This window comes from Coenobita brevimanus, chromosome 83 (assembly GCF_032717465.1).
Source record: "Coenobita brevimanus isolate Jiangsu-jjx chromosome 83, ASM3271746v2, whole genome shotgun sequence".
NCBI lineage: Eukaryota > Metazoa > Arthropoda > Malacostraca > Decapoda > Coenobitidae > Coenobita > Coenobita brevimanus.
The window spans coordinates 2,831,837-2,857,958 of record NC_137036.1 but is presented as its reverse complement, the minus strand read 5'-3'; the positions used below and the strand labels follow the sequence as shown (position 1 = coordinate 2,857,958).

The 26,122-nt window shown below is 41.7% G+C and overlaps 1 pseudogene; it reads right to left on the bottom strand.

Annotated features, from left to right (window-relative positions):
• Positions 1-248: 248 nt before the first annotated feature.
• The window catches only part of LOC145409823 (phosphoinositide 3-kinase regulatory subunit 4-like), a 38,257-nt pseudogene continuing 12,383 nt past the window's right edge, over positions 249-26,122 (bottom strand).

Genomic DNA, 26,122 nt, shown 5'->3' with positions numbered 1-26,122 from the left:
CAAAAAATCACACAGCAGAACAACACTGCATTTCTTTCCACCTTAATCTGGCCCAGATTTTCATTCTTTTGCAGCTTATTTCATGTACCTCAGTGACAGAAAAATAATGCTATGGCTCTACATCATTTCTAACTTCTCCATAATGAATGCCTTCCACAACAAGGCGTGCAAATGACCTACACCTAATGATCACACATACAGTACACCTACTAACTAAAGGAGCTTCCACACTCCATGAGAACACTGCTTCAACTTACATTCCTGGTGGGGTGGTCAAGGTGGGACACGGTGGATGGTAGCTGGTTGATGGGGACTTGTTGCCTGTGGGCCTCCTGTAGCAGTGACAACACCTGACCCACATCACTGCTCTTCACCAGTGCATCATAAACCTCACGTACAATGGAAAGACGCAAGCTGGAGAGAACACACACCTTTAAGAATGAAAATCGTTATCATCACCATCATTCCAACCATATTTAGCACTGTAACCCTTCACTCTGATTACATATTTTTCAATTTATTCTTGTTCCCTCTAGATTAATTATTTCAAATTAAGAAATACCTCTCTATAAGTTAGAGTTTCTCCTAAGCTGGGTTGCTGTCGTTCATGTTGATCAACTCCAGTCTGCCTGTCCAAGCAGACCCACAAACCACAAGCAAACAACTGTCCCTGCAATGGTGTCCCATGAAGTGAACCAATGTTACCTTGTGACTAACAATGCCTTGTCACAGTGACAAATGGGCCAAAGTGTGGAGGCTTGGTTCCTGGATGGGTGCCACATTTGCCTCCGCATCCAGTTAACAGGGACTCAACAACAGGCTGCACTTCACCCAGTTATGTGGTTACATGGTTATCACACAGAGTCGTAAACAGTTTCCTGGGTTTAAGAAAACCATTAGACATGTCACTCAGTATACAGCCACCTGAAGTGGATAGGAAAAAAAAATAATAAAAAGTGACAGCAAAGAAAGGGAGAGGTAGAATGGAGGCCAGACAAAAGACAGAATGAGAAGGGGGAAGGAAGACGCAGACAGCGCCTTATCAAAAGAGTGGGTGATAAATAAAATCATCTATCTATCTTCTATCTATAGCCCGACGCCCTAATCCCGCAAAGGGTGGCCGCAGACAATACGCCTCCAAGTCGCTCTGTCACCCACCATTTGACTACCCTCCCCCAACTCACCCTCCCTCCTTCATATACCTCTCAACTCCATCCCTCCACCTCATCCTCGGTCTACCCCTCCCTCTCCCTCCCTCCACCTCACCTACATACACCCTCTTATCAGTCTTTCATTCTCCATTCTCTCCACATGTACAAACCATCTCAGTGTATTTCTCCTAATCTTCTCAACCACATCCACATCCACCCCACAACGTTCCTTCCCTTCTTCATTCGTCAACCTGTCCCTCCATGTCACTCCACATGCTCCTCTCAAGTAACTCATTTCCCCTGCTCTCACTCTTGACTTGTTCCCCTCTTGCAAGGTCCACGCCTCGCTTCCATACGTCAGGGTAGGGATCACAATTCTATCATGCAGTGACTTCTTAACTTCCATACTCACCTTCCTATTTCTAATCACTTTTTTCGGTGAACCAACAACCTTCCTTCCCTGCTGTACCCTTTCACGCACTTCATCCCACAAAGTTCCATCCTTACTCATCACACTACCCAAGTATTTGAATGCACTCACACTCTCCATATTCTCACCATCCAACCTCACTGTACATTCTGTGACTTCATTCCTCTCAAACACCATAACTTTACTTTTATTTACATTAACTTTCAGATTCCTCCTCCTACACACTGTCCCAAATTCATTCACCAAACCTTGCAACTCCCATTCATCTTCACTCAACAATACTGTATCATCAGCAAACAGCAACACCGGAATCTTCCAAATGTCACCCTCATTCATTAGAGCCACCCCCACATCCACTGCCCTACCCTGCACCTCCTTTAACAACCCCATCCACGTATATATTAAACAGCCATGGAGACATCACACAACCCCGTGTGAACTCACTCAGCTCACCATCCACTCGTACCGTAGCCCTAGTTCCTTCGTACATACTCTTCACAGCACTCAACAATTTCCCCTCCACTCCATATATTCTTAATACTTTCCACATACCTTGCCTATCTATTCTGTCATAAGCTTTCTCCAAGTCCATGAAGGCAGCATACACTTTCTTTCCCTTCTCTAGATACTTCTCCACTAAACATCTTAGAACAAATATCTGATCTACACACCCTTTTCCCTTCCTAAATCCCCCTTGTTTTTCTCCAACTAGCTCCTCTGTCATATGCCTAACACTATCAACGAGTATTCTACCATATATTTTACCAGTCACACTAAGAAGGCCAATACCCCTACAGTTACCACATACTTCTCTCTCCCCTTTTCCTTTATATAAAGGAACAATTATACCTGATTTCCAGTCCTCTGGAACCCTTCCCTCTTCCCAAGCAAATCTACACAACTTCCATATCCACTCCACAACAATCTCACCCCCATACCTAAGCATTTCACCACACACTTCATCAATTCCTGGGACCTTCCCCAACTTGATCTTCTTCATTGCTTCCACTACTTCAGTCCTACTGATCTCTTCCTCCCTCCTCTCATCTCTTCTCCCAGCCATTCCCCAACCACTTATACTCGCACTGCTCTCACTCTCTACATTCAACAAATCCTCAAAGTGCTCCTTCCATCTCCTCAATTTCTCTCTCTTCTCCACCAACAATCTATTATTCCTATCTTTCACTCCCCTACTATTTCCTCTTTCACACTGCCTTACTTTCTTTACCTCCTTCCAAAACAATTTCTTACTCTCCCTCCATTTCACACTCAGATTCCTCCCAAACTCTTCATCCACTTTCTTCTTACTCTCCTTCACCAGTCTCTTCACCTCCCTTCTCCTGCTCACATATACCTCTCTCTTCTCTCTCTCATCTTCTCCCCTACCTCTACTCGCTAACCATTCACCATATGCCTTCTTCTTTTGTTCCACAGCTCGTTTCACCTCATCATTCCACCATGCTGTCCCTTGCACACTCTTGCATCTCCTCCTCACTCCACAAACCACCTCACACGCTGTGCCTATCTCTTCCGTGAATATCTTACATACGTCTTCCACCCCTTCCATCTGCTCTAGCTCATACCTTCCCAATCTTTCTTCCACTATGCTCATATACTCTGTCATTTTCTCACTATCTTGCAAATTCTCCACTCTTCTCACAGGAGCTGCTTCCTTCTGTCTTCCCCTTCGTCTCCTCAACCATTTTCTTTGCAGCTTTACCTTGGCCATCACTAAGTGATGGTCCGAGACTCCATTCCCCCACCCTCTCCACACTCTTGCATCCAACACTTGTCTTCTCATTCGCTCATCCACACACACGTAGTCTATCATTGCCTTTCGTTCAACAAGTTCACCATCCATCCTCCTCATTACTCTCCATGTATACCGGTGGATCATCTTATGCTGAAAGTAGGTGTTGGCTACTGCCAACCCCTTTCCAGCACAGATATCCACCAAAGCACTACCATTCCCATCTACGTCAGCTGGCACACCCTACTGACCAACCACTCCATCCACTCGTACATTCCCAACTTTGCCATTCATGTCTCCAATCAAAAGCACTCTCTCGCTCCTCTCAAATTTGTCATACATGCTTCTACTCTCGCCCAAAACTCATCTTTCACTCTTGCCACTCGATCCTCTGTTGGAGCATACACACATACAATCGCCCTTGCTTGACTACCTACTTTCATCATCACCCATACAATCCTTGCACCCATTGTTCCATACTCTCTTATATTCTCCTACAGACAGCAAAAATGAAATAAACAATACAAAGGCTTGAAGAGGCTAATCTTGAGAACTAAGAAGACTCCCCACCTGGTGTTGGTCTGGGTAAGAAAGATAAAATTATCTGAAGATCATCCGCATCCTCATCCTCACTTTGCCTTTTTTTCCCACCTGCAAGTGGCACTGAGGCTGGGTACAGAAAGCTGGGAAAGAATACAACAGTAGAACTAATCAACAATATGCCCACTGAAATAGGCTACAAATGCATTCAATCATCACTCAAGCCCCTGGATTCCTGGCTCCTCTCAGGCCTATGTGTTCTAACTGAAATGTTCTAAACATTAGACCTCTTAGACCAGGTGGATGGCAATAAAAAACAAGAGTCATTCACTGTTCATTTTCCTCCAGCTCACTCACACACACCCTCCATCATATAGCTCTCCACCCAATTCCTCCAGCTCATTATAAGTAACACTCAGTCCCTTTCCCTCATTACCATACAAAAAAAAAAAAAAAGTTACCTGTCCCAGATGTCATACCATCCTACTTATCTGATTGGCAATGGACTCCCATACTTGTTTCTTTTTGGTAACCTTACCTTGAATTAGATGGTAATTGTCCTTAATTAAAAATAAAAAAACTGTCAACTACAACAGGCTGCCACATCTTGTCTCGTTCACCTCCTGTAGAATGCTGGCTCTCATCTGGTAAATCTAAGGGAAATAATATGTACTGTAATTGAGGAAGAGAATTTGGCAACAAATTTTCTTATATGAGTACACTCTTACTTTCAGTTATGATGACAACAGAAAATAATAGTATATAATAATGCAAAAATAAATATAAATTATAGAAAATAATGAAGAGGAATGAGTGAAAACTGTAGAACAGGCATCTTCTGACAAAACAGCACTGTACATGAATATTCTGTGATAATCTGGCAGCAACGTACCTTCAACAATCTCTCCTGCTGGTTGTTCTACAATCACTGGCTGCTCATCTGGTGATGGTGGTGGCTGTACTTCAGTAATATAAGGATGCACATCTTGATGAGTTATGGCATCATGTGCATTACTGAACCTCATCTTACAGTGCCCACAGGTGAACCTGTATGACTGAAGAGAGCATTTACAATGAGGAAAAAGGCTATCATTAATATCAGTTTTGCATACCTAGGTCAAATGTGGTCTTTGGTGTATGTACAACTGTACAAAAAAGTATCGTTGTGCTAAACAACATGAAAAACGTCGATGGTTTAGGAAAAACAGGCAGGGGGATAGGAAACTTTTTGTACCGCTGCATATTCAACAATGTTGGTTATGCATGGGATACAAGAGGCATTTCCTGTGTTGGAGGTAATAAATGCGTCAGTATGAATGTATCAACCCTTCGGAAACAGCAGCCATGGTAGTGTTCGTTACGCATCTATCGGACCCCTGAGTAACGATACTTTTTTGTACAGTTGTACAACCTTAAACTAAGTTAAATAACAGTAAGATCACCCAACCTTAGCATCCTTTTAAACAGACTTTGGCGTTCTTAAACCAAACCTCTCCATTAATCTGAAAGGTAAGGTTCATCCATCCACACGAAGAGTAGTAAATATTTCCACCAATATCATTTATGCTGGAAAGCTTGAAAATATTGAGTGGTAAGTCCCTTATGCAGTACTGAATGTTACTGTCAATATTTTTTCATAAATGAAAATTGGTAGGATTATTATGTACTACACATGTATATAACAAATGGATGAAGTTCTGTTTGCTTTCATTTCAAACGACTACAAAGGGAAAAATGTGTATATGGAGGCAGTACTACAAACTTGTGTTGTACTGTGGGTTTTGGTATTATAATACTGAAATAGGACTACTTGTAGCATATCAAGTATAAAAAATTATTGTAAATAATGTTTGGTGAGGTGAAAGATGCTCAACAAAGGATGTGGACGAAAAAATGCTATTTAAGCTAGTCATGCCCCCTAAAAGGTTACCATATCTGTTGGTACACAAGTAAAACACACTTATATACTCCAAAATATTTAGTTAAGAATAAAGATGTTCAACAGTGGCTGTAAGGGGAAAAATAGCACATAGTAAGATGGCCACATGTATCATCAAAGATGATAAAACACCAAAATTTATGTATTCCCACAATTTTGTAATCTTGGTTCTCTTAGACTAGGGTTACTTTCCTATATATAACAATAAATCAATGTACAATATTATAAGAAAAAGTACCCTTTGTGTACTCACATTTGTACCAAATGTGAGTACGTTTAAGTATTTGGGTAGTGTGATGAGTAAGGATGGAGGTTTGGAGGGTGAAGTGCTTGAAAGGGTACAGCAGGGAAGAAAGGTTGCTGGTTCCTTGAAAGCAGTGATAAGAAACAGGGAAGTGAGCATGGAAGTGAAAAAGTTACTACATGACAGTATTGTGATACCAACTCTAACGTGCGGAAGTGAAGCTTGGACAATGTTGGAAGGACACAAGTCAAGAGTGAGAGCAGTGGAAATGAGTTATTTAAGAGGAGCCTGTGGAGTCACGTGGAGAGACAGGCTGACGAATGAGGATATAAAGGAACGTTGTGGTGTGGATGTGGATGTGATAGGAAGCGTTATGAGGAATACACTGATGTGGTTTGGCCATGTGGAGAGGATGGAGGGTGAAAGACTGATGAAGAGAGTGTATATGAGTGAGGTGGAGGGGGAAAGAGGGAGGGGGAGGCCAAGGATGAGATGGAGGGATGGGGTGAAGAGGTATATGAGAGAGGGGGGTTTGAGTTGGGAGCAGGGCAGTGAAATGGCGGGGGACAGGGCGACTTGGAGGCGATTTGTTTGTGGCCACCCCAAACGGGATTGAGGCGTCTGGCAATAGATAGATAGATAGACCCTCCTTAAATATTAATCATCTTGGAGGCATATGTTAGCCCCAGCTTTCCGGGGGTAAATATTTCACTATTATGGTATTATTTTAGTTTCCGTTTTTAGGGGAATCTTAAAACATAAATTGATTCAGTTTTTAAGCACAATTCACATTTCCTCCGAGAATTTCCGTACCAGTCCCACATTGGAGTGTTGCCCTGACCGTTTATCACATTTCACCATCTCCACACTTGATATTAGCCCCAAACTTATCAGATAAATACATATTTCAGCACTTGCCATGTATCTCCTTCAGCTGACGCCATTGTTGAAGGGAAAAATACTCTCAGTGGCAGAGAGACTGGAAATAATTCTTGGACGTGTTCGGAGATGTTGTTGATGATCCAACTCGATCCACGTCTGGAGGTGGGTTCACAGAAGATCACGGATTCTGCTGAGTCATGGCCGACAGATCACAGGATCCGGATTCGACGGCCTAAAAAGAACATCGTCTGACAGTGGATCTGTGTGATCTGTGATCTGAAACGGATCCTCACAAATAGAAGAGGCTTTAAGTTGAATATATAGAGTACAGCAGTTTCTGCTGTCTACTATCAACTAACAGCCAGATACCTTTATCCTGAAGGAGGTACTGTATTCACAGACAAAATGTCTCCATGTATGGAAGGTCTGTCTTTTGCCATCAGGCATCCCTCTCTATCCATTCCATACCACTTTCACCGTACATCTCTCCACTACTTTCTTCCACCTCATCTTTGATCTCCCTCTCCTCTCTCTTTTTCATCTCACTCATATAAAAACTCTTAACAAGTCTCATTCCCTGCTTGCTCCAAATGGCTAATGTACCATTATTTCTCAAAGAGACAACTTATCTGTGTGTTAAATGTTAAATGAACTTACTTAGCCAAGTCCTACACCACCATAATAGCTCATTATCTCACCTGAGAGCTGCTTCTGCTATAGTTGCGATATTTTCTGCGTACGCCTGTCGTACTATGGCCGCTTCATCAGGAGTAATCTGTTGACAGAGTGGTCTGGTATAATGAAGCCACCATTAACATAATCTAAACAAGTGTATCTTTTACATTTTATAGGTATCCTTACTTCCACCATATGATCTAACATTGGCTTTTTGAAATGGGGATATTATGTTCAATAACTCCTTCAACAAGAGAGGTCTCCCACACAATGAACAGAACTGTCTAGTGGATGCAAAAGAGAGAGAGAGAGAGAGAGAGAGAGAGAGAGAGAGAGAGAGAGAGAGAGAGAGAGAGAGATGAAGAGGGAAGCACCAAATGCAGTAAGTCCTAATTATTTTTTTTTTTATTTTTTTTTTTGGGGGGGGGAAAGCACTATATTAATCCCTTCACTATGATGAGGTTTTCTGTTGCATTCTTGCTACATTAAAATTTTCTCAGTTTTGGATCAACTTAGCAAGCAAAATTTTATATAAAACCTTCAGTAACTCTTTCAGTATTACAAGTCTCCTCTAAGCTAAATAGAACTGTGGCAAGGTAGTAAAACTAATCCATAAACATGTACCCATACTGAAGGGGTTAAAGATGCACTGCTGCCTCTAACACTGTTTTGTCACTTTCACCCATATGACAGAACCAGCCTCCATATTACAGCACCAACTGTATGAAAAACTGATGATACTAGTGTCTAGATCGAATCCATGACTGATAATGACTGCCTGTAGTTTATCAAAGACTATGCAATACTGTACTCCTTATTTACTCCAATTTACCGGTGGCCTAAAACTGCCATCTCTCCATTGTGATTGCTGAGTTGTAGCAACAGTCTAACACTACATGATGCTGGCCACATCATGGCACTATGGAAAGGATGCAGAGTCAAAGTATTATCTTATTTTGCCAGTGAGTTACCTGTATGCAAAATGAGCTACAAAATATTGAAAATCTGGGCCAGTTTAAGGTGCTGGGGGGGGGGGGTCTGTGAGCCTTTGCTTGACATCAGCATCTTGTGAGAGGTGCCACTGACTTAGAAGACCTCATCATTTCTGTCCAAGTCAATAGTCAGTAATGAACAATCATCCCATTAGGTGGGGACTGAGTGGTTAGAGAAGCTGTCTTTTGTCCAAAATGATCCAAGTTTGAACCCAGGCTGAGGCAAGGAAGTCTCATGATTTGAAGTTCATTAATACAAATTTTACCGACCTTCCACAGAATACAGTCATGCAGCAGTATTAACAAAATTAAACAGATACAATCACAGTGAAGAAATTAAAGCTCATCACCTCAGCAGGTATGGAGATTTTGCAACTAGTTTTCCTTGGCAATTTACTCAGTACGTTACATCTCAGTATCATCTTGTATAAATGCAACTGATTGAAACTAATGTTAATAATAAAATATTATAAATAACAAAGGAAGTATTTTGTTGCAATGAGCAGGACATTACTATGGATAATGCGTTACGTCTCCAACGTCATTTGAAATAAGACACTGTGAGACACACACCTCAGACTGAAGAAGTTAAAAAAAATTTCAGTGTTGAGAAATAGTTAGCGCTTACATTTCTTTTTTCAAAACAATTTCCAGCAGATGTGAGAAAGTAATCAGCTAGTTTTAGCACTTGGTTCAGGTTGAAGTCCGGAGAAAACATCAGCTGAGTCATGACCAACCACATTATGAGGATTCCTTGAAAGGGAGCATGGCATCATTTGCACTGACTGAACTGACTGACTGATGACTTATATTTCAAGCTGTGGGAATGGCAGTTTTGTCCGATAAAAACAAACCAACTATACTCACATCGGCCAAACCAGGCAGTACGTACTCTGGGAAGATGTTTGCATCAGAGCGTGGGACAGTGGACACCAGGCTGAGGCAATGGGTCAGGGTGTGGATGGAACACACTCGCACATGCGGTTCCATGTCATGAAGCAGATGGAACTGAAAATGAAATTATCACCACCATCATCACCATTTTTTTCCCACCTAAGAACAGTATATAACTGTCTAATTATGAAAATATAATGATTCATTTCCTTTTCTTTTTTTTCTACTTCCAGAATCTGTCCATTCTACTCATCATCACCAATATAACTCGCATCATTATGACCCCTTCTTCCCCCCCCTTTTTTTTTTTCATCAAACTATGGGGTAAGTAGAATCAAGACAACAAGTAAGAACCCTTTAATCCCGCCAATGATAGTGTGAGGTAGGATCCTGAAAACAAGGAAAGGGAAAGTATGAAAGTGGAAGAATTATCAACAGCATTTGCACATAATTCAAACCCCCAGATTTTGGTTTCACCTCACAAGCTTAAGCATGTGCATGTATAAATCCGGCATTTTTCAGACGTTTGACGTACATCTCAAGAGCTAGTCAATCCATCAACTATTAAGTTAAACGAGGAGTGCCACGACCTTGCCATAAGCTCTTTGGTACATAATTCATCCTGTCACTCTCCTAGCTTCATCAACTTCCATACCTTGCTTCTTCACATACTCATTTACCATATCCATCCACCATCTTCTTAGCCTTCCATGCCTCCTCCCAGCTTCAGACTGTCTCACACATCCACTAATACTCACCACATATGGCAGAATCCTGTCCAGAATTATTTCATCTGGGACATACTCGGAGACTTTCCCCGGCAGTTCCAGAGCATCAAGTTTTGCTGGTGTGAAATGTTGAGCCCTGGCAAAAAAAAAAAAAAAAAAAAAAAAAGGTGGGAGATCAACTGTAAATTGAAGGCACTGATGTGATGTGATGCACAGGGAAAGACTGAGATGGTTTGGATTTGTGAAAAGAATGGCGTATGAAAACTGAGTGAAAAGATCTATGAGAATGTGGTGGGTAGGGCACCAAGTAGTAGGCCTAAGAAGATTTGGGATAAGGTCCTACAAAATAACTTTAGGGTTAATGGAGTGAAATGAGAAACTGCCAGAAATAACGTAGCATGAAGAGATACCATTAGGTAAATAAGTCTAATACGTGCAAACATGTGGCCTACAAAGACTTTCAATAACTACTGAAACAAAATGAAACTGAAGTGAATGATGGAGAAAACAGTACATTCATCCTCATCATTAACATCACCATCATCATCTCCACTCCAAACACATGTTGAGTGTAAGGATAATAATTAAAATACAAACAGCATGCCCAGTGAAATGACCCACGTAATCATTTAACATCATCCACGGAGAGAGCACATCATCATCACCATCATTATGATATTTTTTTCCCACCCAAGGACAGGGTGAGGCAGGGTCCAGCAAACAGGGAAACAGAAACCATGATTGAGGGAAAACTGCTGGCAACATGGCAAGTGAAATAGGCCTGATGCTCATTCACACAATTTATAATTCATCCAACTAATTCACTCCCTTGGCCATCATCATCATCATCCAGACCTCTTTTCCCACCTAAGGATAGGATGTGGTAGGGTTCAGAGGGCATGAAAAATTTAACAGGAGAACTAACAAAACTTCTATTTACTCACCGTTCAAGCCCCCAAACACTGACGCCATCTAACAGGCACAAGCATCCACACTTACATGCTTCATAGTGTTCAGTCCTAACAAATGTCTTACCTTAATGATGAAATGATGAGAGAGGCAATAATGATCAGTGCCTCGCATTTCTTCTCCGGTTTCTCTTCATCATTTTTCTCCATTTCATCTTCATCCTTCCCTTTCACAGAAGCCGCTGTCTCAGCTCCCAAGGCAACAAGAATATCTGTTAAGCTGCCTTTTATTCTGAAACTCAAAAGGGCATTACCGGTGCTTAAAACTCCTAATTCTGATGCTGATAATGGAGGTCCGGATGATGATGATGATATTCTTGCTTCCACCAGATGAATGTACCGAGCTTAGGAGAGACCTGTAATGGACAAATGGTTGCATTTAAACTCCTGAATTTCCACAACAAAGCTTTTAAGTTTATTGTAGCTGCTACCAGACAATACTGCGCAACTCAGGACAGGCCTCTCATACTGACAGGGTTTATTAAGGTTGTACCTCACCTGCCAAGTTTGAAAAAAAAATATCCTCAGCTGGATAAAATAACCTAGAGATGAGAAGAACAAATGAAAAAGACATTCCCAGACTCAGGGAGTGAACCTCTCCAGACTGAAAAGTTTCTCACAGTCTAAATATTGTACAATCACTTGAGGGTAGCACGAATAAAATAAATACTATATCACCAGGTTGAAGGGTTAAACAGAGTGAAGATATACCCTCAATATACAACATAATGCCCATAAACACCTTAAAACTATCCAACCATCTTCCAATCCTTTACTGCCCTCTCAGAAGTAAAGAGACCTGGGGCCAGCCTACTCATTCCAGACATTTAAGGTGCGTGTTTAACTGACTTTTTAAGCCAGTGCTTGCCCCTAAGTGGCACTGCGTGAGCAAAATGAACCCTAACCACCCTTCAGAATTATATTCTTAATAAGACACATCTGGTTGTAGTGTAGAAAAAAAAAATAGTTTTTATTGTTGCTGCTGCTGTTCCAGCCTCAAATGGATGTAAACCTTGTGAACTGCAGATTAAATCCCTTTTCTTGCAGTCCACTATCCTCCTTTCAGGATATTGGGAGGGAGATGCACAACATTTGTATAACCAATCAGCAGAACCATCAAGTTTCATTGGTACCACAGTGTGATGGTGTCCTTCACTAGCACAATAAAGACAGTAAACCAAAGAAGCAAGACACTAGAAAAATACAGACATAATGTACAGATGTATAGAGCTGTGATAAACAACATTAGACTTTAATTACACAGACTGGCAGTACAATAACCTCTTCAAATAATAAATCATACATCCTTAGATACTAAATATCCTGTGTACAGTTATACAAATGCTCCTTAACTCCCTCCATAATCTCATGAATGAAGGATGGTGGACTCAACAGTAACCTCAGCCAGCATACACCTGGGTTCATGAGCCTGGGGCCATAACAACAAGAAAATCACAGCACACGCACTGTTTGATCTTGTCGTCGTGTGGCATGATGGGCGTGACGGCAAACTGCTTGAGGAATGGCCAAAGGAAGGTGTAGAAGTGGTGGGGGAAGGTAAGGCCACGTTCCCTTTCCCGGTACTCTGCCACACCTGCAGCTCAATGGGTCACGCTGGATCATGTGTTCTACCAGGTCCTGGACATATGCAATGGTAAGGACTATCGCATATTGCATATTTTGTTTTTGCTATCTTGAGTTTTTTTTTTTTTTTTCAGCTTAGGAGACTTTCTGACCTGGATGAGACTAGAGATATTCTTCAAATACCCCTTCACTACTAGAAAGCCTATGTATGATTATAACCACTGTTTGATGGTACCGAGATTGAACTATAAAATTATGTCATCACAGTCGAGGGATTAATTTCTTCAATAAAATGATATCTTTTTTCCACACCATAGGGTAGGTGAAGCAGGGTATTCCTCCAGGATTGAGGAGGAGGAGGATGTAACTTTCAGGGAATGTGTTTTCTGACAACCAGAAATGCTTACAAAATTTATATTGTGCGCAGTGGTTGACCTCCATCAGGATCAGGTTTTAGACAGGGTAGGACCCTGAGGGCTGCCCACCATGAAGCTGGGACTCTTCTGCCTCCCACAGGGAAGAGGAAATGGCCCTCTGGGAAGGAACAGTTTCTTACCTAAGAACAACAAAATTTTGCACAATGGCAGACGTCCATATGGATCAGGTTTCAGGTAGGGTATCCATAAAGGCCAACCCTCATGTTGGGGGGAGGTCCTGGGCAATGCCAGTGTGCAATTTTTTTTTTTTTTTTTAACTTAAGAATACAAAGTTTTCCAGAGTGGATAACTTCCACCCAAACTTGGTTTCAAACAGGATGGGGCCTCTGAGGGCTACGTGCACTATGAGGCAGCCTCTGAAGCCTCCTACTGTGGAATGGGGCAGCACAGTTTTGCTGAGCAAATTTATTATATTTATACTGCTACTACCAGAGAACTGTCTTCAGCATGTACTGAAAAGATTAAACAATAAGACATCAGCTGCTTTCCTACACATACCTTGACTCTTGGTTCATCAGTTTTGTCGAGGACTTTGGTTGGGTAGTAATCACCTGCACGGTAAGCCAGAACTTGTGTCAGATCAAAGGGGGTATGTCCCTCTGTAAAACAACTCTGCCAGGCAGCACCTGTAAACCACGACCATGGAAGAAATGGGAGTCTGAATAGTATGTTCTCGTCTTCGGCCACTTTATGAATTAATTATTTTTTGCTATGAGCCTGTAAATGTAGTGGTGTTTTTTTGTTTGTTCTCCCTACTTCCTGGTGATTTTATTCAGCATGGGATAGACCACTAATACTGAAAAGGTTTAATGAAAATAAATTAGCTGAGTTTAGTATCAGGTATAGCTTTCAGTCCATATAAAACAGTAGCTGCTACCATGATCAACCTGAGTATGAGGATTTCTTAAGAGGAACCATGGCATCATTGGATCTGATTTGCCCCACTGAAAATATATCCATTGACGGAGTAAGGCTGCCTCTGTCTTTCACCTCCAACATCATATCTTGGGCATCTTTCTGGAGGGTCTTACTTTCCACAAACCTGAGGGAAAATTTATTACATTACAGTAAAAGTAAGTTCTCATTATAAGTCATTCTTTTTGAAAATCTGGGAGTTTTTCAGAGTGGTTGGGGGATGCATGAACCAAGTATTTGCACTGTGGCATCCAAGGAGATCAGGAGTGGGTCTTTGTACTGTGTCCTAATGTAATGCATTTGTGCCACTGCCCTCAAACAACATTTAGAAGCCTAGTGGTCTAGTGAGTTAAGTGTTCCAGCCAAATGTGGTCCACTGGGGTCAATCCATGGGGTGGCTGGGGTTCAGTGTTCATGTATCCTCATGAAGGAGCATGCAGCTGGAACTTCTTGCCTCTACTGTCTGGAGTGAGTAACCCTGGCCTGTACTCTTGTCTGTTAAGGAAGCTCCCTAACACTATTTGACTTATTATACCTTACTGTCCTCTCCTGTTTTATATAAATCCTTCTAATGTCATCATACTAACCATAAATAACATACAAATGGATATTAACCAGCAATATTTAAAAATAAATCACTAAGGCAGCAGTGTTGCATGGCTTCCTTAACCGACAAGAACATTGCTCCTTGCCTCAGTTCTCTACACTCCTGGTGGGATAATACTGGGCCACATGATGAATATATGGTTGATACACAAGAAGGCATTTCAGGATTGCAACTGGAAAACCTGTGAATAATTAAACATTAATAAGTTAACACTCAGGTTAGGCGGTGGCAGAATCGGCAGAGAGGCGGCCTGCAGTCCTAATGGACCCAGGTTCAAATCCCAGCTAGGGCAGGGAACAGGTTAAGGATTTGAATTTCTTAAAAAGCAGACTTTTCCGATCTACCACATAACCTACCGACATGTCATAAAAGTACCCCCGCTAATACCAATACGCCATTCCTATATGAGACAGCCTTAGCATGTATTCAATATGGATGGTGAGTGATAGTGCTGAAGTGGTGACATGTGGAGATGTAGGAGGACTACTGGGCCCCAAGGAGGACTAATGGGACTTGGGAATAGGCCCTGAAGCCTTTGACCAGAGTCGGACACGCAAAAAAAAAGCTACATGTCGTTTCATTTACTGTTATAAAGATGTGGTTTGGTGTAATCCTCCTCCCTTTCATCCTTTCCGTTTCCTATTTCTGGCTCCTAACCCCCATGTATTAGGGGACAGTACAACGATGATCATGATGTTGATTATGATGATGATACAGAAAAAGGAACTGAACAAGAAGGGATGGTCAAGCCATTAGAGGAGTGAAGTGCTGTCTGAAAGATGTAAATTTCATCCTAGGCTGGCGAGGGAACAGTCTGATTATTTGAATTTCATTAAGCCAGACTTTACTGATCTACCACAAGCTCTACTGACAAGTAATAAAAAGACATCACCCAACACCAACACCACACCAGTTATGAATAAAGACAGTCCAAGCATGATACAAATGGTATGGTGGATATTAGTGCCTAAGTGGATACATGTGAAAGTGTGGGTACACCGGAGAACTACTGAGCCTCATGAAACACAAAAATGAAGGGTGTGGGTGACTGAAGACAACAAAGAGTATAATGAAGATAATGAAAATAATGATGACAATGATGATAAAAATTGATCATGACGACGATGATGACAATGGTACCTGACCTCTCAGGTGCAAGGTAGCACGTTCGGCGTCGAGATGTGTCAAAGTAGTAGGTGAAATCGGCTGGGTCATCCTCTGGCAGTAGTGTGGGCTTGTTGGTTGCAAAATCTGCTAACAACAACCAGTTCCATGATGACACCATCACATTCTCAAGCTTGATGTCCCCATGGCAGATCTGTGGTGACAACACCAAGTACCATACATTTATTCCTTGTTATAATAAACCTTTTCTAATACTGTACTCTTACTTTGCTATTACACACACACACACATTAACGCACACACAAAACGACAACGTTCCATCACAATATGCGTAGCTAATATGGTAGTCAGCCCCAGCTTAGAACTGAGAGGAACACAGCGTGATATTTTGGAAACCAACCTTGAGTTATAATATGGACTGCCTGTTCTGCACTATACTGGTACTCTTTTTACTCTAACTTGGACTAAAACTGCCATCGCTTATTCTTCAGTGCTGAGTTCTAAAAACAGATTAGCACTAGATTATGATGCTAGTCTGGTCATGAAGAAGCGCTATGGAAAGGATGTAGAGCCACTGTCTTTTTCTGTCACTGAACCATGTGAAATAAGCAACAGAAGGACAAAAGTCTGGACCAAGTTATGGTGAGAGAACTATTGTACTCATCATTGTGAATCCCATAAAAAGCTGGCTGAAGTTACCTTTCACCTGCTGTCAACCATCATCCTCCACCTGGGAGACAGGGTGAGTTGAGGGAGGATTGAATTACAAGGCAGATCCTTCACTCATATATCACTGCCACCACATGAAGGCATCCTGTTTGGTACTTGAAATTCTTGTTAGCAGTCAGGGATGTGTTCTACAATATCAAAACTTTTTCCATAAACCTCGTACTGTATTTCAATCTGGGAGGAAGCTGGCATATTAGCTTATAAACAGAATATGAACTACGAAAGGCAACATTCTATAGCATATACAGACTTCCAAAACACATATGAAGGCAAATTACAGTATACAGATAACTAACATTCAACCCTTTGAATCCTGTGACATCCACCTTACTTTACTCTTGCTTATCCATATGTGATTTTATTCAGCTTAGGGGAGACTTTCTGAACTACCAGTGTTAGATATAGCCACCAATTTTCCTTTCACAAATACAGCTCCTTCCTAAGGTGAACAAAGTCATCTGAAAGCAGCAAAGTAAAATAAGAAATACATCACCAGACTGAAGGGGTAAGCATAGTTAGCTGCAAGAGAAAAGCATTGTTTCATAATGTTGCTCATTACTCAACTTGGTAACAGGAGATTCCAGTAGAGGATATTTACATGGAATTCAAATTGAGTGTCCTGAATGCCTCCACACTTGCATAATAGCAGCCAGACATTTGGAAAAATGTATTTGACCCAAAACATTACCTATCAGATGTGCGAGGAGTAACAAGATCTAGTATCTCATTTCATTGCCCTTACTGTAGGCCAAACCTCCTATATACAGCAAAATTGTCACTTACAGACTACACTTGAAACATCATCAAAGGTCAGATCACAGGAAGACTTTACATGGTACAACGCACCTTCTAAAATCTAATTAGGCTTGCCTAATTATGTTATAATCAAGTGCAAATTCAACATACCATATACTGATCCCTGTTCATGCACAGGCTCAGTATGCACAGATTCACAGTGCAAGGTGACTGAAAGCTCAACCAGCAACACCATATACATGGACAAAGGATGCAGGGTGGGTGCTTCCATGCCAGGAGACAGTGTTAACCCCACTGTGCATCCCAGCTGGGGGTTTCGCACATAACATATTTTATGGCATTCAAGGAACACACCAATTTTGGCATGCATATTTAACAAGAAAAAATGAATAAAAAAAATAAAAATAAAAATAAAATGCAGTGCTTGCTAGACTTACCATACTGTTGTGACCTGAAGGCCAGTTGTATGTAAATGATGTCCAGCTTTTTACACCAACCATATGAACTAGTTTCTAATGTAAGAACATTATTGAAAGCTTTAATACTTCAAACTGGGATGCTTTGCATCCAGTGAATCATAATGGTAAAAAAAAAAAAAGTTATTTACTGCAAAGACAATGAAACATCACAGAACTCCACCATCCGCCATGTTTGTATATACAAACAACTGGTGGTAGCATGAAAAAACAGGTCAATGTCAGGTGCAAAATGTGAACTGAATAATACTGCTGAACATTTTTTTTGTAAGAAATCATAGCTTTCTTTAAATATATATATTTTTTTTTAGCTGTTGTACAACTCTATTTGAGGAACTGTCTGTCTTTTACTGCTGTCTGTCACACCACCACCAACCTCCCAAATAAACATCGACTATACTTTACTGGACACTGATCACCTTAAAATAATACGAAGGTTTGCATGGGGGGTGCTTGGAGTTCTGTTCATCATCAAAGTGCAGACAGAGGAAGCAGCGCTGGAGACTCAAGAAATTCTATCACTGCCACAGTCAGTGGCATCCATACCATTTATTGCTTTAAGCCTCTCTTAAATATCACTGTCTTGTCTGTTTTACTCTAAATTGTGGGCTTCGTGCAAGGGAAGCATATCTGTAATCTAGTCTGCATTATAGAGAGTATTTAGCAGGCAGGCTAGGGTCAGGCCAGAGATCTAGTTAACATACCGTATTAGGGTTATTACAATGGGTTAAAAGTGCTGGTATATGTAGGCTCCACATGCACAGAAGCCTAGGTCGACACCTTGCCCTGCATATATGCAGAGGCCACTGTATATCTTACCCCCTATTGGTGTGCCTGGTTGAGAGCACACAGCAGCTGAAATGTCAGCCACTTTTTCTCAATGAAAGTTAGGAACGGCCTCGTAGAAATACGATCATATAAGTTGCTCTTCACATACTGTCTGATCATGAACCCAGCCTTCTCTGTTAGCTGTAAGACGGAGAGAGAAAAAAGTTATAATCTGCTTTTAAAAAAATAAATAACAAAAAATAAACAAATAAATAAAAAAAAGCCAACCCCATATTATTCTCCTCATGGTGTAAGAAACCAAAGTCAGGCTACTGTAATTTAGTCATTGTTCGACAGCTTCAGGAAAAATATATTGGTAGGAGAAGGGATCTTTATTTTGTTTTTGTTGATTTGGAAAAGGCCTTTGACAGAGTCCCTAGAGAGGTGGTGAAGAGGTCAATGAGAAAGCTTGGCTTGGAGGAGTGGCTGGTTAGGCTGGTTATGGCTATGTATGTGGGTGCTCACACCCAAGTAAGAGTGAATGGAGATTTGAAAGATGAGTTTTCCATGAATGTTGGTGTGCATCAGGGGTCAGTTTTGAGTCCCATGTTGTTTATCATGGTACCTGAAGCCCTTTCACGTGACTTTAGAAACGGACTCCCGTGGGAGTTGTTGTATGCTGATGATTTGGTGTTGATTGCAGAGAACGAAAGGGAGGCGGAGGAAAGGTTTAGGAAGTGGAGAGAAGGTATGGGGCACATGGGTTTAAGGGTAAATGCAGATAAAACAAGAGTGATGATATCTAGGGTTGGTGGCGGTACTGTCAAAGACGAGGGAGAGTGGCCATGTGCAGTTTGCCACAAGGGCGTGAGAAGTAATTCCATCTTGTGTGGTGTTTGTGATAAATGGGTGCATAAGAGATGCAGTGGTATCAGAGGTAGACTGCGAGATAATGCTGATTTTATTTGTACGGCGTGTTGGGGTGAGCAGGTGGAGATTGTCAGACGTGAAAGGATTGAACTTGCTGGTGAGTCTCTTGAGTGTGTGGAAGAGTTTTGTTATTTGGGAGACATGGTGTGTGCTGGAGGTGGGGCTGGAGCTAGCTCTGTGGCTAGGGTGAGAAGTGGTTGGAAGAAGTTCAGGGAGCTCTTGCCTCTCCTGACATTGAGAGGACTCTCCCTGCGTGCTAAGGGATCTTTGTATGCGCATGTGTTAGGAGTGTAATGCTGTATGGCAGTGAGACCTGGGCAGTGAAGGAGGAAGATATTCGCCAGCTCAGACATACAGAAATGACAATGATTAGGTGGATGTGCAGTGCGTCCCTGCTTCCAAGGCCTGGAGGGGCTGGGTTTACGATGGAAGAGTTGAGAGGTAGGATGGGACTGGAGTGTATTGGTTTTGTGATAAGGAGAGGTAGATTGAGATGGTTTGAACGTGTGGAGAGGATGGGGGATGATAATTGGGTGAGGAAGGTGAGAAGTGTTAATACTGGGGGTGGGGTTATGAGGGGTAGACCGAGAAAGACATGGGACGAGGTCATTAAGTGTGACCTCAGGGTTAAGGGACTGAACAGGGAGGCTGCAATGATAGTGCAGCGTGGAAAGCCGCCATTAGGTGATCAAGGCCGACGCATGCAAGCATGTTGGAGCCTTTAAAAAATGAAAACGAAAGGGCATATGACCAACCTACTTCCTCTGATGGCACTGTACGATCAAATATCCTCCAGCCACCTATTAGCAATGAAGCCTATGCATAGCCATCACTCTGACTGAGGAATCTACTTACTAGATCACCAGACACCTTCAAAACATATCAGGTACAACCTGCTGTACAGTATCTGGAGATGTCTTTTCTATTCTGCTACCTCCAAATGGTTTTATTCAGTTTATGACTTCCGAGCACAAGGCATTACACATAGGCATAAGTTGTTCAGTACCTACAGTTTAAATAATAAAATAAGAGAGACATGAATGCAATGAAGGAGTTAATTTGATATCTTCAATGAATATCATTCCATCAGAAAATGAGATTCCATGAAACTCTCCATACTCATCAAAAACTAACCAAGCCAATATCAACCCTGCCTAAATCTATCTGATCTTCAGTGAAACTGAACAAATCAATGTAACCTATGCATAATTAATCAAATTATAGGTGGCAGGTGGTGGTGACCATCATCCATTCACTTGATGTCATGCTGCCTACTTCTTCCTTCACCGTTATCATTCCTTTTCTGTGTCTGCCCTCCTCTCTTCCTATTTCTCCCATCTTTCCTGTCACTTTGTATTAATCTTCTTTTCTTTTTAGGTGGCTTCACACTGAGTGACAAGCCAAATGGTTTCCTGTAAGCCAGGAAACCATTTACAATGCTGGGTGGTAACCAGATAACAAACCCATACATGTTCCCTACATGTCAACAAGTGGGTTGGCAGAGTTAGTGCCCCTCCCCGTAAAAAACTAACTCAAAGAAAAACAGCCACCCCTTACGGGATTATGGTGTCTGGCTATAGAGACATGGATAGATCTTGAACTCTTCTAACTTATCTAAACTTTTATCTCTCTGTCATCTACTTGTTTATTGTGCCACAAGGAGTGTAGGGACCCAGGGCCGGGATTATCATTCTCAAAATTTAAAATGAGAATGACCAGCCACTCACTCAAGTGGAATTAAGTGTGAATAAATTCCAACCACTAATCTGACTAACCTTTATGAATCAGACAATGAACACAAGAATGACCAGTCGCTCACCCTTAAATGGTAGGCAACAAACCTCAATTATCCTTTAACAGCCCCACACACATTAAGATGGCCAGACTGTCTGGCTGCCTGAAAATGGTCTGCCTAGGAAGTCTCAACCATGGATGAGAGCTCTGGCCTAAACAAGATACATACACCTCTATTCTGCTTGAACTAGCCGGTTTGTGCAGGTGACCAAACAGATCAACCTAAGTGTGTATGGGACCCTTTAAACTTAATAGGCCCTATCTGGCTGGACAGCCTTAACCCCAAGCATCATATATACAATCATTATTACATACCTTTAAATAATGAAACTGGAGACAATTGGTAGCTGTCATTAATTTGGTGGATACTTCCTCGACTCTTTTCTTGTAAAATGAGAGCTGCATTGATCCATTGTGAATAACAAACATCTTCACTACCACCAAGCCTTCCCACGTACGGCATCTGGCTACCTTTAAAAAACGTGTACTGCCTAGACTGTATGGAGAGAGGGGAAAATTTTTTAAATCAATAAATACTGTATAATTATTCATATTTGGTTGCCTTTAAAAAGTGAGTGCTACCAAGACTACAGAGAAGAGGATAATTATTAATCTTTTCATAGTGGTAGGTGGTGGCAACCATCATCCACTCACTGGATGTAGTGCTGCCTACTTCTGCCTTCACCTTTATCATTCTTTTTCTGTGTCTGCCCTCCTCTCTTCCCATTTCTCCCATCTTTCATGTCACTTTTTATTAATCCTCTTTCCTTTTCAGGTGGCTTTACGTTGAGTGACGCATAATGGTTTCCTGCAAGCCAGGAAACCACTTACAATGTTGGGTGCTAACCGTATAACCAACCCATACCTGTTCCGTACGTGTCAACAAGTGAATTGGTGAAGGGTTAGTGCCCCTCCCTGTAAAACAACTACCAGTAACTCTGAGAAATTGGCCACCACTTACAGGATTATGGCATCTGGGTATAGATAGATAGATAAATGATCATGTTTGGGAAAACTGCATTATTCTAGTGCAGCTGATACCAGATGAATTTATTTAGATGTGACTGAGTATGGAAGCCTGAAAATGCTAATAATGACACAATAAACCCTCTCATGATCAACACAGCTCTAATATTCTACTGGCCTGACTTTAAGAATATATTGTATTTATTGGAGGGGGCATACAATACTCAGCTGTAAATGGTTTCTTCCACTCACCAGTCACCTCTCTCCCCTGTCAACCCCCTTCCTCGGTTTGGAGGGCTGCCACTATCAAAACTGAAACCCCTCCCCCCAATCCACTGACCTACTTCAAACTCTGTTCTATTGCATGTTACATCATTTCACAACTGTGGCATAAATAGCACATTGCTGATACTGTTGTGGCCTTAGGCTCATCCACACACACAAACCCAGCAAACTTCAGTCTGAAACTGGCCTTTTCTTGCAGTCCGTCCTCCTTTAGGCAGAGAGGGAGGGAGCTGATGAACAATTACTATCACATGAAAGTGTCCTTTTCCAGCACCATAACATGACATGTGGCAGGGGTAAACCAGCTCTGCTGTCGGGCCCTGCTGCGGATATCACTGGTTGCACTGCACAGTTGACCCATGTGTGGTGTGGTGCGGTGAGGATCTGTCCCTTCTGCTCTTTGGGGCTAAGATGCGAATGACTGTTTGAATGGATGAGTAAATGGGGAGTGTGTCGTCCTGTCTCAGCTACATCCCTTTCCATGGGGGAAGCAGCCTAGGTATATAGATAGTGTTACGGAACAGAGAAAACTGTCCCGCAAAGTTCCAGGTTCAAAACAAAAGAGTTAGGTAAAATTACAAGTTAAAGTTTACTGCTCAAACTAACAACTAAACATTCAGGACTCATAAGGATAATGTAATGGCAAATAACAGGTTAAATATATGGTTAACTGCAAAAGCCTCTATTAACACGAAATCAGCAAGAGTAAATTTATCTAAGTCAGCCCTGATAAAATGTGAAAACCGGCTAATGCTCAGTGAATGCAAGATATATTATTACAGATACAAAATATTATTATTAATGGCTGACGTCAAAAACTCCACATGAATCACAAAAACCCTACTAGGCCTAAGGATTAACACCTTATGCTATACAGTACAAGAAAAAATGCAATAACACTCATACTCAAATTACACAGCTGCTAGATGGTTGGAGACTTCCTGGGCACTCACAAAAAATAATAACAACTGTACAGGGGAGGACAGAGATGTGAACAAAATGAGGAGTAGATCTAAGTGGCAATTAATGCAGAGACTGAGCTCATTATATAGGGGTTGGCAGAGCTTCATACAACTTGTAAGAAGGACGCGCAAATGAAGCCATAGGGGACAAAGAGTTGACAATCCTGCTCTGAACAACAGAAAGAACGACTTACTCTACGATAAGGGTAGAAGGGGGGACTAAGGTAGAACACGCTCGTGATCAAACATGCAGCATACTGTACGTTAAAATTACACAAAGGATGATGAAATCATAGGCTATGTAACACCTCCCCACAAAGAAAAAAGAAATTTACAAAGGAAATTTCTTATTACTCTAAAACAATCTTTCTAAAGTCTAGATAAGCAATCTGCAAAAACATTTTCTTTCCCCTTGACATGTTGTATGTCTACTGAATACTCCTGAAGAAGTAGACTCCATCTTATCAATCTCTGATTTTTATCTTTAAACTTACTAAGGAATTTCAGTGGGTTATGATCGGTATAAATGACTATGGGGTCAAAACCAGAACACAAATAAAATGAAAAATGCTGTAAACCCAAAATCAAGGCCAAAAGCTCTTTCTCAATAGTTGAGTAGTTCTTTTGAGGTGGAGTGAACTTCTTACTGTAATAAGATACAGGATGTTCAATACCCTGATCATCCTCTTGCAGCAAAACAGCCCCAGCTCCTGTATCACTTGCGTCAACAGCCATCTTAAAAGGCTTAGCAAAATTTGGAGTAGCGAGCACTGGCTGACTTAATAGGATAGCTTTAAGTTTGCTGAAAGAGGATTCACAGTTATCGGTCCAGACAAATTTAACTCCCTCTTTCAGTAGGTCTGTAAGTGGTGATACAAGAATTGAAAAGTTAAGAACAAATCTCCTGTAATAACCTACCATTCCCAAAAATCTTTGTAGCTCTCTCGTACTTTTAGGTCTGGGAAGATCACTTATAACCCGAACCTTAACTCCTGGTGGTGCAACATGTCCATCACCAATGACGTACCCAAGGTACTGAACTTTAGCTTGACCAAACTCACACTTTGATAAATTAGCTACAAGATTAGCCTGAACCAAACGCTAAAGAAATTTACTGACATGGCATAGGTGATCTTTCCAGTTGTCACTGAAGATTAATACATCATCAATATAAACAACACACCCTGCCAAACCCTCTGTTACAACATTCACGAGCTTCTGAAATGTGGCTGGTGCATTCTTCATACCATATGGCATTACAGAACATGCAAAAGTCTTTCCTAGTGTTACAAAACATGAGATCTCCCTAGCACGTTCAGTCATAGGTACTTGTCAGTATCCCTTTAACAAATCAAACTTACTTATGTACCTAGCCTTTCCGATCTTGTCTATGCAATCTTCCACGCGAGGGAGAGGGTAAGTGTCTGTTTTGGTTATCTGATTAACACGTCTGTAGTCGATGCAAAGCCACTGTGACCCACCTGGCTTAGGGACTAGAGTGACAGGAGAACTCCACTCGCACTGACAGGGCTCAATCATCTTGTGGTCCAACAGGTAGCCAAGCTCCTTCTGGATGAGAGGAACTTTCACTGGGTTCACACGGTAAGGAGGCAGTTTAATTGGCTTTGCGTGTCCAACATCGACATCATGCATCAACACAGTGGTTCTTCCTGGAGTAGCACGGAACACTTGCGGGTACTCCTGCAGTAATGCCGAAAACTCCTGCCTTCCCTCGGGAGGTAGATCAGAAAGCTTAGTCTGGAGATCATTCATGATACCAGGATTCTTCCCCAAACTATCACTCAGGCTCATGCAGCATGGGAGAACTTCACTTGCAGACTCAGGTGGAACAGCTACAGTGCAGACTGGGTTATTTTCGTCCGCCTGTGATATAACTTTAGCATGTTGATGTGACAAAGTTGCTTGTTCTTTCTACAATCTGGTGTGGCGATGACATAGTTGACATCACTGAGTTTCTTCTCCACGACATAAGGACCACTAAACTTGGCTTGAAGAGGTTGCCCATGCACTGGTAGCAGAATCAAAACCTGACCTCCTGGCTGAAAGTGGCGTAACCTGGACTTCTTATCATACCAAGTCTTCATCTTCTCATGAGCAGCTCCTAAATTCTCTCTCGCCAGCTGTAAAGCAGTGGACAGCCGTTCTTTGAACTTCATCACATACTCCAGCAGGTTGACGTCATCTTCCTCCGACAGCCAGCATTCCTTGAGTAGCTTAAGGGGTCCTCTTACTTCATGGCCAAACAGTAGTTCAAAGGGTGAGAAGCCCAGTGATTCATTTGGAGATTCTCTTGCAGCAAATACAACGAATGGAAGACCTTTGTCCCAGTCTTTCTGATGTTCCAAACAGTATTTCTTGAGCATCGATTTGAGTGTTTGATGATATCTCTCCAACGCTTCTTGGGTCTGTGGATGGTAAGCTGAAGACGTGATCTGGGTGATGCCCAACTCTTTCAGAGACTGCTTGAAAACATTTGACATGAAATTACTTCCCCGGTCTGACTGTACCTCCTTGGGCAGACCAAACTTTGTGAAGAACCCTAGCATTTCCTTAACCACGTTCTTTGCTGAGATA